Source organism: Octopus sinensis, linkage group LG26 (genome assembly GCF_006345805.1).
Source record: "Octopus sinensis linkage group LG26, ASM634580v1, whole genome shotgun sequence".
In the NCBI taxonomy this organism is placed as follows: Eukaryota; Metazoa; Mollusca; class Cephalopoda; order Octopoda; family Octopodidae; genus Octopus; species Octopus sinensis.
Window position 1 is genome coordinate 3,076,084 of NC_043022.1, and position 15,389 is coordinate 3,091,472.

A 15,389-nucleotide genomic window follows, 5' to 3' on the forward strand; every position below is an offset into this window, starting at 1 on the left:
CTACATTCTGAGTTCAAATTCCGCTGAGGTCAACTTTGCCTTTCATCCTTTCGAGGTTAATGAAATAAGTACCAGTTATAAATGAAATCATTATTATTATTATTAGTCGATCGATTTAATCAACTGGCTCCCTCCCCCAAAATTTCAGGCCCTTGTGCCTCGAGTAGAAAATATTATTATTATTATTATTATCAGCAGAAGTGTTAGTGTTGAATGAAAAGCCTCATGTCATTTGTTCTTGGTTCTTTACATTCCGAGTTCAAATCCCATCCACGTCAACTTTGCCTGTCATTTTGCTGGGACTCAGTAAAGTAAGGTAGTGGTCAAGCACTGGGGTCAATTTAATCAGTTAAAAAGCACCCACTACACTCACGGAGTGGTTGGCGTTAGGAAGGGCATCCAGCCGTAGAAACACTGCCAGATCAGACTGGACCTGATGCAGCCTTCTGGCTTCACAGACCCCAGTTGAACCGTCCAACCCATGCTAGCATGGAAAGTGGACGCTAAATGACGATGATCGTCCAACCTCCCATCATATTTCTGACTTTGTGCCGAAGTAAGCGATCATTATTTTTTAATTTCATTCCTGTATAGGAGAATGAAACAGAGAATCGTTTCGTTAACCTGTAGTAATTTCCAGTTACTGTTGGACAAATTTCCTCACATCATGAGCAAACTGCAGAATTTAGAAATTGAGTAATTTGTGAGTAACTTGAGAGAGTTTAGTTGTATGATGACTATGTAGTGTCAGGATGACAATTAATTTAGCTGCTGTCCTTTTGCTGATATGTCACCTTCAGTCTAGAATAGAAATATTTGTATTTTCCATCTCTGGTTTTCAAGCGAGATGCTTAAACAGGTGTGTACCTTAGCCAACATCACAAAGGAGATAATCATTTCTTTGTAATATTTGGTGGGATTAGAAATTTGAAATTAGGGAGTAAAGAAGAAAGATCATAGAATGTACAATTTTTATTTTTCATTTATTTTTTTGCTTACATATTACAAAAGTCTTGAAATTTCTAATCTTAAGTAATCGTGATTAGCACCATTTCATTCTCTTTTGAAATCATCAGCATAGCATAATCCAAGAGATATAAATTAAGCAGTTTCTGAAAGTGAGACATGTTTTCCTCAAAATAAACTCAAAATCTGTCGTTGACTCGAAGGAAGGCAACCAGATCTGCACCACTAGATATTAAATCATTATCTTATAACTTTTGAATGTCTTGGAATGAGACACCTTTAGAATCATATGAGAATAGTGGGTCAGGGTATTCTGGGTACTTATGTTAATGTGTTATTGCTTGGTAATAGATAAAATCACATATAATTATATGGTAGAGGGAATAGAATTTTTATTTCAAATAATTTTACACACATAAAAAGGTGACACGTAAAAGCACCATCCGTTCGTGGCCGTTTGCCAGCTCTGTCTGGCCCCCGTGCCGGTGACATGTAAAAGCACCATCCGTTTCGTGGCCGTTTGCCAGCTCTGTCTGGCCCCCGTGTTGGTGGCACGTAAAAGCACCATCTGTTCGTGTCCGTTGCCAGCCTCGCCTGGCCCCCGTGCCGGTGACACGTAAAAGCACCATCCGTTCGTGGCCGTTTGCCAGCTCTGTCTGGCACCTGTGCGGGTGGCATGTAAAAAGCACCCACTACACTCACGGAGTGGTTGGCGTTAGGAAGGGCATCTAGCTGTAGAAACACTGCCAGATCTGACTGGGCCTGATGCAGCCTTCCAGCTTCACAGACCCCAGTTGAACCGTCCAACCCATGCTAGCATGGAAAACGGACGCTAAATGATGATGATGATGATGATGACATACACTCCCAGTTAAAATACTTTGCTCATGCATGCCATCGGTACAGGTGCCAGTTTTGTGGAACTGGCACATAAAAGGCACCCTTCAAATGGTGGGCAATATGCCGTGCTTGAGAAGACCCTTCAAGCCAAGTGAAAATGTAGTCATGGCCAATGTCAGTGTCGTGTAACTGGTACCTGTACCGGTGGCACTTAAATAGCACCCCTTAAATGTTGGGCCTCACGGAGGCAGTGACAAGTGACCAAAACCTTTGGCAATATACCGTGCTCGAGAAGACCCTTCAAGCCAAGTGAAAATGTAGTCATGGCCAATGTCAGTGTCGTGTAACTGGTACCTGTACCGGTGGCACTTAAATAGCACCCCTTAAATGTTGGGCCTCACGGAGGCAGTGACAAGTGACCGAAACCTTTGGCAATATACCGTGCTCGAGAAGACCTGTCAAACCAAGTGAGATCAAAGTCATGGCTGATGCCGGTGTGCAGAGTTGGTTCCCCCCGTGCTGGTGGTGTGTAAAAACCACCCGTTGAACATTGGGCCTCATGGAGGCAGTGACAAGTAACCAAGACCTTTGACGATATACCATGCTTGAGAAGATTTGTGAAGCCATGTGAGAACATAGTTGTGGCCAATACAGGTGTCACATAACAATCATACCAGTGGCACATAGAAAGCGGCCACTACACTCTTAGAGTGGTTGGCATTAGGAAGGGCATCCAGCTGCAGAAACCATGCCAAATCCGATTGGAACCTAGTGCAGCTCCCCAACCGTCCAACCGATGCCAGTATGGAAAACCGTTGTTAAATGATGAGATACTCTCTCTTTACTCTTTTACTTGTTTCAGTCATTTGACTGCGGCCATGCTGGAGCACCGCCTTTAGTCGAGCAAATCGACCCCGGGACTTATTCTTTGAAAGCCCAGTACTTATTCTATCGGTCTCTTTTGCTGAACCGCCAAGTGACGGGGACGTAAACACACCAGCATCGGTTGTCAAGCAATGCTAGGGGGACAAACACAGACACACAAACACACACACACACACACACACACTCGCCTGGCACCTGTGCAGGTGGCACGTAAAAAGCACCCACTACACTCATGGAGTGGTTGGCGTTAGGAAGGGCATCCAGCTGTAGAAATATTGCCAGATAAGACTGGAGCCTGGTGCAGCCTTCTGGCTTCCCAGATCCCTGGTCGAACCGTCCAACCCATGCTAGCATGGAGAACGGACGTTAAACGATGATGATGATGATGATATATATATATATGCATATATACGATGGGCTTCTTTCAGTTTCCGTCTACCAAATCCACTCACAAGGCTTTGGTCGGCCCGAGGCTATAGTAGAAGACACTTGCCCAAGATGCCGCTATATCTATCTATGATACATAGATAGATATAGTTGAAAATTAAGATGAGCCCCAGTATAAATACTTTGTCCATATGTTTCATCGTTGCCGTTATTTGGAACACAGCAGGGGACACTTCAAGTGCATCTTGGTTGCCTAACTGCAATGGAGTGTCAGTAGCTTGTATTGGCTCTTATCAAGTTGGTTTCAAATCAAGGGTCATAAATTTGTATATCGGTGATAATGGCATTTCCGGGAATTACTCAGAAACAAATTGGAGAAACAATTACAGACCTGCACTCGCCTCCTTATGAGAGCTCAAAATCTCTCGTGGAAGCGCCATCCAACCAAAATGCAAATATATGGGAAATTACCACCTGTGTCATCTCTTGTGAAAGGTAGGAGAGTCCAGTTTGCTGGACATTGTTGTAGAGCTGAAAAAGAGGTAATTTCTACTCTTCTCCTCTGGAAGCCATCTACTCACAATACCAGAGGGCGCACACTCTCCTACCCTGATGTAATCTCCAGGGATACAGGCATCCAGCAACAGGACCTCCGTAATGACATGATGGACCGTGAAGTCTGGCGTAACATAGTAAATTCCATTGTCTCGACCACGGTCGAACAATGATGATGATGACAGACCTGCGTGGAAAATGCATATTTTACCAAATGATTTGCTCGTTAACGCCATTCAGTAAATAAACGAATAAGGAAAATTTTTAGACATATGTATGTTCAGGCACACATACACACACGCACACATATACATTTTTAAAAACTTTTTTACTTGTTTCAGTCGTTTGACTGTGGCCATGCTGGAGCACCACCTTTAGTCGAGCAAATCGACCCCAGGACTTATTCTTTGTAAGCCTAGTACTTTTATTCTATCGGTCTCTTTTCCTGAACCGTTAAGTTACGGGGATGTAAGCACACCAGCATCGGTTGTCAAGCAATGTTGGGAGGACAAACACGGACACACAAACTTATGTATATATACATTTATACAACGGGCTTCTTTCAGTTTCCATCTACCAAATCCACTCACAAGGCAGGCTTTGGTCGGCCTGAGGCTATAGTAAAAGACACTTGCCCAAGATGCCACGCAGTGGGAATGAACCCGGAACCATGTGGTTGGTAAGCAAGCTACTTACCACACAGCCACTCCTGCACCTATATATATATATATACACACACACACACATAAAGAATGAGAGAAAGAGGAGTGGGGGGGGGCTGTCTTTCAGAAATCTTCTCTTGCTTTATCTGTTTCTGTTACTGCTTGTGTTGCCTGATAAAAATATATTCATTGCATCAATTTTAAAATCATTACTTATATCATTAAATTAAGGCTTGCTGAAGTAATTGTCTGTTGCTTTTTTTTTTAAGCTAACATAATGATGATAATGATGATGATCATCATCACCATTTAGCGTCCGCTTCCCATGCTAGCACGGGTTGGACGGTTCAACTGGGGTCTGGGAAGCCAGAAGGCTGCACCAGGCCCAGTCTTATCTGGCAATGTTTCTACGGCTGGATGCCCTTCCTAACGCCAACCACTCCGTGAGTGTAGTGGGTGCTTTTATGTGCCACCAGCAGAGGTGCCAGACGAGGCTGGCAAACGGCCACGATCGGATGGTGCATTTTATGTGCCACTGGCACAGAGGCCAGTCGGGGTGGCGCTGGCAATGGCCACGTTCGGATGGTTCTCTTACGTGCCATCGGCACTGGTATCACAGCTAGAATTTCCATTGATGTTGATCGATTTCGATCAAGGCCTGAAATTTGGGGGAAGGGGGCTAGTCAATTACATTGACCCCAGTACTCAACTGGTACTTAGTTTATCGACCCTGAAAAGATGAAAGGCAAAGTCGACCTTAGTGGAATTTGAACGCAGAATACAGCAAAAGGTGGAAATACTGCTCGGCATTTCACCCAGCGTGCTAACGATTCTGCCTGCTCGCCACCTTGATGATGATAATAATTATTATAGGATCCTTATTTTGGCACAAGCCCATGATATTTGACAGTTGGGGAAGTCAATTACATCAACCCCAGTACGCAGCTGGTATTTATTTTATCTCATCCTCAAACGGTGAAAGGCAAAGTCGATGTCAGTTGCATTTGAACTCGTTACTTAAGATCAGATAATAATAATTTATTATTGTCGCTATTGTTATTCATCTGAGTACGATATTATAAAACTCTTTATAAATTCTTTATGGAATTATAAAAATCCTTGGACTAAATGCAACCACTGACTCATATTGGGAGCCTGAGAAATGTTGACACAAACCTCAGAAATAATTACAATGAAGAAAATATATATTCATACGTATTATCCTTATATGGCCTGAAGATAGGATTAATTAGGGTTTTAAATAGAGGTTAATCTCGTCTTCCCTCTTCTGTCTCTTCGTTCTCCTCTTTCAATCACTGTCACTAAGTTTTTGTGTGTGTGTGTGTGTGTGTGTCCGTGTGTCCGTGTCCTTAAAACAAACTTAGACAACCTTGGGATAACAAGTGATTTTTTTTCGTTCTTGTCTCTGTGATTTTACGAGTACACTCCATCGCACCACTGAAACATGTTCTGTTTCCCGTTCTGTACCCGGGGTAGACCTAGGCATCAGATGTATGTACTGCTACATTCAGAAGAGGTAAAACAAGCAAGTTTTTGTTGCAATATTTCTTGATAAGTCTCCACAAATCATGCAAATACACCCAAAATCAGACTCCTATCTTGGGAGCTAGAAGTTTTCATTTCATATTAGTAATTAAAATCATTAAAGTAAAAACAGCTTAATTAACTCCTCTCTGGGACTATCAGTCTTCGTAATTTTTGTTTCATATTTTACGAGCAATTTAAATAATTAAAGTTAACCAATTTGAATTCATTAAATTATTAAAATAGGAAATAATAATAATAAAAAAAAGGGCCTGTGATGATGAAATTATTAATAATGATAATAATAATAATGATCTGCAAAGATTTGAATATTCATAGATTTTACTCTTTGTGTTTTTGGGTTGTTTTTTTTTACTTCAAATTATACTTGTGGTCATTTAGAGTTTGATATTGCTTTTTGGTTGGTCAGTAAAAATTATTTGTTTCTAAGTATACAGACTTTAAGTCATAGTAATCCATCTTATTCCCCACCATGACCACCACCACCTTAATGCTGATAAGTTTCTTGAGTCAGTTTGAATAATAATAAATCAGTTTTGATTTTAACATCTCTGAGGTTCACATCCACTTCCTGCCTATCAAATCCTTGGCTGTTTTCAATGGTCAACGTGACCTGAATTTGTTAAATTTGACCTACTTTTACTCTGCTGGTCTCCGAACATATTTCCCAAAATTCAGTTATTGTGTGTGTGTGTATTCTTTATTAATAAAGCTACAAAATCACCACAAAAGCTGTTACTCAGAGTTTCATGTTCCCATTTGTCAGGCAGTTTTGTTTGAGAATGGGAACGTGAAACTCTGAGTAACAGTTTTTGTGATGCTTTTGCAGCTTTATTGATAAAGCATGTTACTCTACCTCCGGTATTTGAGTACTATTTTATTTCCACCTTGTTTCGCATTTATGTGCTTACTCTGGTAGGTAGGTAAATAGATAGATAGATAGATGTAGATTTATGTACAGTTGTGCCTATATGTGTGTGCTCATATGTAGAGAAGTTGGGTATGTATGTTATGTGTGTGTGTATATATACTCTCTTTACTCTTTTACTTGTTTCAGTCATTTGACTACGGCCATGCTGGAGCACCGCCTCTAGTCGAGCAAATTGACCCCGGGACTTATTCTTTTGTAAGCCCAGTACTTATTCTATCGGTCTCTTTTGCCGAAGAACCGCTAAGTGACGGGGACGTAAACACACCAGCATCGGTTGTCAAGCAATGCTAGGGGGACAAACACAAACACAAAACACACACACACACACATATATATATACATATATACAATGGGCTTCTTTCAAATTCCGTCTACCAAATCCACTCACAAGGCTTTGGTCGGCCCGAGGCTATAGCAGAAGACACTTGCCCAAGGTGCCACGTAGTGGGATTGAACCCGGAACCATATATATATATATATATCACGTGACCGACCAGACCATCAGATGTTGTTACACATCACTGGTCACAATGCGTTCGCATTGTTTTAGCCTTCGAATGACGCCACCCCGCTGGCTAAGCGAGCAGGCCATATATATATATATATATATATGGGTATATGTGGATGTGTGTAGATATAGATATGGCTATGTATAAATGTACGTGTAGATACACACACAGAGGCATTTGTATGTGTACGTGTGTGTGTGTTTTTATACATTTGTGTGTGTGTATGTTTACTGTAGTTTAATTATGAAGAGAGATAACCTTTTGCCTTCCTGTAAGATTCTTTTATTCTGGGAATAGGCCATATACTTTCACTGTTTATAATCCTTTATTCTCTCATTCTTTTAATCTAGTTTCTAATCTCTTCTTATTTGTGATAGTTGAGGCTTCTCAATACATTTTTTTTCTCTTTATTTTCTCATAAACTTTTTGTTTAACTTATAAAATCTCCTTACAGAATAAGGTCCCTAACAATGCAACAGTATTCTCAATAATAATAATAATAATAATAATAATTAATTCTTTTATTGGCCACAGGGGCTGACAAAAATTAATTATAACAAAAAAGGGACAAAACAGGACGAAAAGTTACAAAGGGTTTTGTCTGTTTGTAAAAAAAACGTGTAAAAACAGTGTAGCAATCAAAATTATAACAACGAAAAACTCCCAATAGGGGGAGGCGTTACGAAAGGTTCCTGGTGGAAAAAACCCATAAAAGCCAACGGGAGCCTGGTCAAAAGGGGGTAGAGAGCCCCTTTCTCCTTTTATATTACCTTTTTAAATCACAGGTGTAACCTCAGAAAGATGGGCTACAGAAAATATATCTGCTCAATACCGCATATTTCCTAGTCAGTTGCTTGACCGTAAGCGGTTGGGCATGTCCCTTGGCGGCTGACGATATGTGCATCTCTGATCATGAGCAGGAAAAGTGGGAGAGCATCACATCCATGTGTTGAGAGGAATTCTTTGGAGTTTGAATAATTCACTCCAGTAAACATGAGTTTTTCTTTCCTTACTTTTAACCTTTATTGAGAAATCTTTTAAGCAAGATGGCCTATTTAACCTGAAGAAAATTCTGACTGGGCCCCACCGGCAAGGTCATGCATTCTTTATCTTGATATGAGATCACTATTTCGCCACACAAATTTGGATGTGATACATGTGCCTGGTGTGTACCCTTATCAGAAGGGTTGTCATGATGGGTATATTAGGTTTTGTTCATTTGTACCACAGTGTAAGTTTGATGGTGTCTGCTGCTCTCTCAATGATAATAATAATAATAATAATCTTTTCAACTGAAGGCACAAGGCCTTGAAATTTGGTGGGGAGGAGACCACTTGATTACATCGACCCCAGTGTCTCACTGGTACTTAATTTATCAACCCTGAAAGGATGAAAGGCAAAGTCGACCTTGGCAGAATTTGAACTCAGAACGTAGCAGCAGATGAAATACCACTAAGCATTTCACCTAACATGCTAATGATTCTGCCAGCTCGTCACCTTATTGATAATAATAATAATAATATGGTATAAAAGATGGGCTACAGCAAATATTCTGCTCAATACCTTGGTATAAAAGATGGGCTACAGCAAATATTCTGCTCAATACCACAGATTTGCTTGTCAGTTGTTTGACCATAACCAGTTGAGCATGTCCCTTAGTGGCTGACGATATGTGCATCTCTGATCACGAGCAGAAGTAGTGGGGGAGCATCATAGCCATGTGTTGAGAGGGATTCTTTGGGGTTTGAATAGTTCACCTCTGGAAACATGGGTGGTTCTTTCAACATCCTTAAACAACCCTTATTCAGGGACCGTTTGAGCGGGATGGGCTACTCAACCTGAAGAAAATTCTAACTGGGCCCCACCTGCAAGGTCATGTGCTGTTTATCTTGATATGAGATCACCATGTCGCGCACATATGGTTGTGATGCATGTGCCTGGTGTACCTTTATCAGACGGGTAGTCATGATGGGTATATTGGGCTTCGTATATTTTACCCCAGTGTCACTTTGATGGCATGAACTGCTCTCTCACTCAATAATAATAATAATAATAATAATAATAATAATGATGATAATAATAGTAATAATAGTTTCAAATTTTGCTACAAGTGCAGCCATTTTGAGGGAAGGGACAAGTGGATTACATCAGCCCCAGGGTTTCGCTGGTACTTAATTTATCACCCCAAAAGGATGAAAGGCAAAATCGACCTTGGCAGAATTTGAACTCAGAATGTAAAAACAGACGAAATGTCTTCTAAGCATTTTGCCTAGTGTGTTAACGATTCTACCAGCTCGCTGGTAACTCTTCATGAAGGGAAATATACTATAATGTAGAGTCTGCTCTTCTGATTGTCTAATAATAATGATAATAATAATGGTTGAAATGTGAAACCAGAAGACACAATCTTATGATAATTAGTGCTTTTAATATGGTCCAAATCATGCTGACACATCATCATCATCATCATTGTTCGACCGTGGTCGAGACAATGGAATTTACCATGCTACGCCAGACTTCACGGTCCATCATAGCATTACGGAGGTCCTGTTGCTGGATGCCTGTATCCTTGGAGATTACATCAGGGTAGGAGAGTGTGCGCCCTCTGGTATTGCGAGTAGATGGCTTCCAGAGGAGAAGAGTAGAAATTACCTCATTTTCAGCTCATGCCTACACACATACCCCGAACTCCAAGATACACAGAATATAAGTCTGCTCAGCACATCTTAAGTGCGTATTTTCAATACAGTAAAAATAACAACACTAAAACAAGCCACAGCACATAGCTAAGGCCCGCATAGCAGCCCTTGGTAATGCAATGAGAGTAAGACAACTGAATAATAACAATAATAATTTCTAACATTTGACCGATATTAAGTCGATGGGTTCAGTCAGTTGAATTGATAGATACATATTTTATTGATCTTCCAAGGATGAAAGGCAAATTTTCAAGTCATTATCACATTGTGTAAAACTAATTTGGTGTGTGTAGAATGTTATTATTATTATTTTATTATTTATTATTATTAGTATTATTATTATTACTATTATTATTATTATTATTATTATTATTATTATTATTATTCAGAACTAAAAGTGTTGTAAGTGTAATTTAATATTCTGCTGAAGTTGATTTTACTCCCATCCTTTTGGGGTTGATAAAATACCAGTTGAGCACTGGGTATTGATGTAACTAACCTGCCCCAGCTCTTGAAATTGCTGGCCTTGTGCCAAAATTTGAAACCATTATTATTATTATTTAGGCTAGTGCTGCCTTACTGGTCCTTGCGCTGGTGGCACATGAAAAAACATTTGAGCTAGGTCATTACCAGAGCCGCTGGACTGGCTCCTGTGCAGGTGACACGTAAAAACACCATATGAGCATGGCCGTTGCCAGTACCACCTGACTGGCCCTCATGCCGGTGGCACGTAAAAGCAACCACTACACTCTCGGAGTGGTTGGCATTAGGAAGGGCATCCAGCTGTAGAAACTCTGCCAAATCAGATTGGAGCCTGGTGCAGCCATCTGGTTCGCCAGTCCTCTGTCAAACCTATTTCTTTACTACCCATAAGGGACTAAACACAGAGGGGACAAACAAGGACAGACAAAGGGATTAAGTCGATTACATCGACCCCAGTGCGTAACTGGTACTTATTTCATCGACCCCGAAAGGATGAAAGGCAAAGTCGACCTCAGCGGAATCTGAACTCAGAATGTAATGGTAGACGAAATACTGGAAAGCATTTCGCCCAGCGCGCTAACGTTTCTGCCAGCTCGCCAGTCCTCAGTCAAACCGTCCAACCCATGCCAGCATGGAAAGCAGATGTCAAACGATGATGATAATGATGATGATGCAGTGAGCTGGCAGAATCTTTAGCATGCTGCGCAAAATGCTTAGCGGCATTTTGTCCATCTCCATATTTTGAGTTTCAGTTCTACCGAGGTCGACTTTGCTTTCCATCCTTTTCGGGGGGGGGGTCGATCAAATAGGTACCATTTGTGCACAAGGGTCGATGTAACCGACTTTTCCCTCTCCCCTAAAATTTGAGGTTTTGTGCTTCCAGTAAAAAAGATTATTGATGATGTCACAGTATCCAATACTATAATGTTGTGGATTGAGGACATTATGCTGTCTCTCAAATCACAAGGACCTCAGACAAACTGGCTACTTTACACAATAGGTGTGATTATTATTATTATTATTATTCAGATTCTAGCAAGGTCAGCTTTGTGTTTCATCCTTTTGGGGTCAATAAATTAAGTACCAATGAAACACTGGGGTCAGCGTAGTCGACTATCCCCCCACCCCAAACTTCACGCCTTGTGCTTTTAGAAGAAAGAATTATTATTATTATTGTTGTTGTTGTTGTTAAGGTAGTGAACTGGCGGAATTGCTAGAGCACTGGACGAAATGCTTCATGGTATTTTGCTTGTCACTACGTTCTGAGTTCAAATTCCACCGAGGTCAACTTTACGTTTCATCCTTTTGGGGTCTATGTAATTGACTCATCCCCTCCCTCCAAATTGCTGCCCTTGTAAAATTTGAAAAGGGGAATAGTCGATTATATCGACTTCGGAATGTGACTGGTACTTTTACTCTGTTGCCCCTGGAAGGATGACAGGCAAAGTTGACCACAGCAAGATTTGAACTCTTGAACATGTTTGCTGTCTGTTATTCAACCCATTATGTATCCTATTTGTCACATATGCCAAAATTACCCAATCCCAGAAGAAAAATTTTGAGAGCTCCCTAACTTAGGGCTAGTTAGATATGAATCTAATCATCATCATCATCATCATCATCATCGTTTAACGTCTGTTTTCCGCGCTAGCACAGGTTGGACGGTTCGACCGGGGTCTAGGAAGCCAGGGGCTGCTCCAGGCTCCAGTCTGATCTGGCAGAGTTTCTACGGCTGGATGCCCTTCCTAATGCCAACCACTCCGCGAGTGTAGTGGGTGCTTTTTACGTGCCACCTGCACAGGTGCCAGGGGGGGTCCGGCATAATGTAAATGAAATTACCTTCTGGGTATCTCCCTTCAGAAATATCTGGTAATGCAAGTAAATTGCATTAAAAATTAAGGGTTTCAGTGAGTTTTCCAATTAATCAATAAACTTAATTACATATTGATTGGATTGCAGTAACAACGTATAGGTTTACATTATATGTTTTGTAATATTTTAGTACAATATTATTTACATGTGAAGGCGCATGGCCCAGTGGTTAGAGCATCGGGCTCACAATCACGACGTAATGAGTTCGATTCCTGGACCAGGCTGTATCAATCCCTTTGCCTTTCTCTTGGATAACATCAATGGTGTGTGGAGAGGAGAGGCTGGCATGCATGGGTAGACTGCTGGTCTTCCATAAACAACCTTGTCCGGACTTGTGCTTCGGTGGGGAACTCTCTAGGTGCAATCCCATGGTCGTTCACGACCAAAGGGGGTTTTTATAGTTTATCCCCTTTTACTATATACATACACACACACACATATATACATACATATATATATATATATATATTTGTATGGTTAATAGTACTGTTCTTTATTATAGTATAGTGTGTTTTCTTTGTTTTGTTTTTTTGCAAGTAGTTAGTATTACTGTGTTGTCAGTGTTGTTTTTATAATTACTGTTATTCCATTTCTGCCAAAATGAATTGCTATAAAATCTGCATGGCAGTGACCTTCAGGAAACACAGATTGTGCTTAGAGGAAACTGCCAACCCTACTTGTGAGATATTAGGAAAATAGTCACAGTGAAATATATAGAGAGTTTAAATTTAATGATAAATTAACCCCAAAGTTGTTAATTGTTTTTCACTGCAAAAGTAGTTTTATTACACATGCACGTGCAAGCATGCATATGTATATATGCACATACGGTGCATATATATGTATATATGCGGTGCCCCAGCATGGCCACAGCTCGTGAGCTGAAACTAGAATCAATCAATCAATCATACACTCGTTAGCAGTTTGTTAGGGTTTAAATCAAATCAAATAACAACTCATGAAAATTACTTTTTCAATTGAAAATATTCAACTAAGTTTAATTTTACTGCTTGAAATGACACATTGTATGCGTGTGTGTGTGTGTGTATATACACACAAGCAGTGTTTTATTTATATATATATAGTCGTGTAAGGGTCATGGTGCATGTCTATCAAACGCTACTAATAGTTTCATGTGCTGAAAATCCTAACACACTCTTCAGGCGTAGACCACTCTTTGTTCTGAACTAAGAACTTTAAATATGGCATGGGACATGAGAAAACGTGAAAAAATGGTAACATATATAAAATCCTAACCGGTAAATGAACCCAGGAGACCTGATGTGTGAAATTAAATGTAAATTGTGAATGAAGAGTAAAAAATATATAAGAAAAATATTATATGAAACATGGTAAAAATGTAGAGGTATAAATATAAGAAATGTTGGGAATAGGCGCCGGAGTGGCTGTGTGGTAAGTAGCTTGCTAACCAACCACATGGTTCTGGGTTCAGTCCCACTGCGTGGCATCTTGAGCAAGTGTCTTCTGCTATAGCCCCGGGCCGACCAATGCCTTGTGAGTGGATTTGGTAGACAGAAACTGAAAGAAGCCTGTCGTATATGTGTATTTGTATGTATGTATGTGTATCTGTTTGTGTGTCTGTGTTTGTCCCCCTAGCATTGCTTGACAACCGATGCTGGTGTGTTTACGTCCCCGTCACTTAGCGGTTCGGCAAAAGATAGAATAAGTACTGGGCTTACAAAGAATAAGTCCCGGGGTCGATTTTCTCGACTAAAAGGCGGTGCTCCAGCATGGCCGCAGTCAAATGACTGAAACGAGTAAAAGAGTTATGCTACCACTTTTTTCCACATTTTTTCGGGTTTCTCACGTCCCATACCATATTGGAAGTTCCTAATTCAGAGCAAGAGTGGTTTGCGCCTAAAGAGTGTGCTTGGATTTTCAGACACGTAAAACTATTAGTAGCACCCAAAGACATGTATTGTGGCCCTTAAACAGCAATATGTACCTCTCACCAGATAAAGTGCTCTCTCTGTTGAATTATACCACAGGTCTATACATTATATACATATATATATATTGTTGAAAAAAGGTTGAAGAATTTCAACTTCAGTGATATATTTTTTTGTTGTTGATTAAAATTTGTTTAATTAAATCACAAACAAGAATATGTCACTTCATCTTTAACCAATTAACATTTGAAATGGTTGTATTCAAACCAAATATTCTCACGGTTCTATGTTGAAACTGGCCTGATCCAGCCTCTCCCACTTACCCTACAATGTCATTCTAAAAATAAGCAGTCACGTCATTGAAATCTCAGAGCTATGAGATAATGCAAGATTAATTCAAAACAATGCGGATAAATAAGGATTATGTTTGACAGAGTAATCTGAATGCTATGGGGTTGGCCGTTTAGCATTTAAACCAGCCATATCCAGCTCAGATATGTTACCTGTTTTATGTTCAAACCAGCCAGATCTGGGCTCTCACACCTATCCTACAAGGTCATTGTTAAAAGTATACAACCACATCTTCAAAACGAATGCTGAAGGGTCAATGTAAAGACAGATCTTTTCTTCACTCCCCGTTTTATTTAATTGACATTGTATTTCAAAACTAAACAATTTATAATATATCTTTATATATAAAAGTGAAGTTGTGTGTCTGTCTCCTGCGATTTAGATTCCTAACTACTCCTACATTTTGCGGTGCAGTTTAACCAAAACCGGGTATCTTATAGTCGTGATTCATATCGAGCCCTTCTGGGTATTAGTCTACGATTTTAAAAAATTTTTACCATTTTTTTCCATTTTAATGCATTTTTTCGCTATTATATAAGAGAAGTAACTCTCTAAAAATGTCTACGATGAGTCAACGATTTTAAAAAAAATTTACCATAATTTTTTCCATTTTAATGCATTTTTTTGCTATTTTTTGGCTATAACTCTCTAAAAATGCTTATATAGTTATTTCTCTTACAAACCCGAGCAACACCGGGCGATACTGCTAGTATATATATCTTTATAATATTTTTATATATATATTAAAGCAACTGGTATAATTATTTTATCAT

The 15,389-nt window shown here is 39.9% G+C and overlaps 1 long non-coding RNA gene across 1 annotated transcript; it reads right to left on the bottom strand.

Annotated features, from left to right (window-relative positions):
• Nucleotides 1-528: 528 nt before the first annotated feature.
• Nucleotides 529-14,705, bottom strand: LOC118767971. Its single transcript, XR_005003890.1, has 3 exons — nt 14,533-14,705; nt 10,710-10,714; nt 529-540 (listed from the first exon to the last, which is right to left on the bottom strand). It is a non-coding gene; the product is annotated as an uncharacterized LOC118767971 (long non-coding RNA).
• Nucleotides 14,706-15,389: the final 684 nt, after the last annotated feature.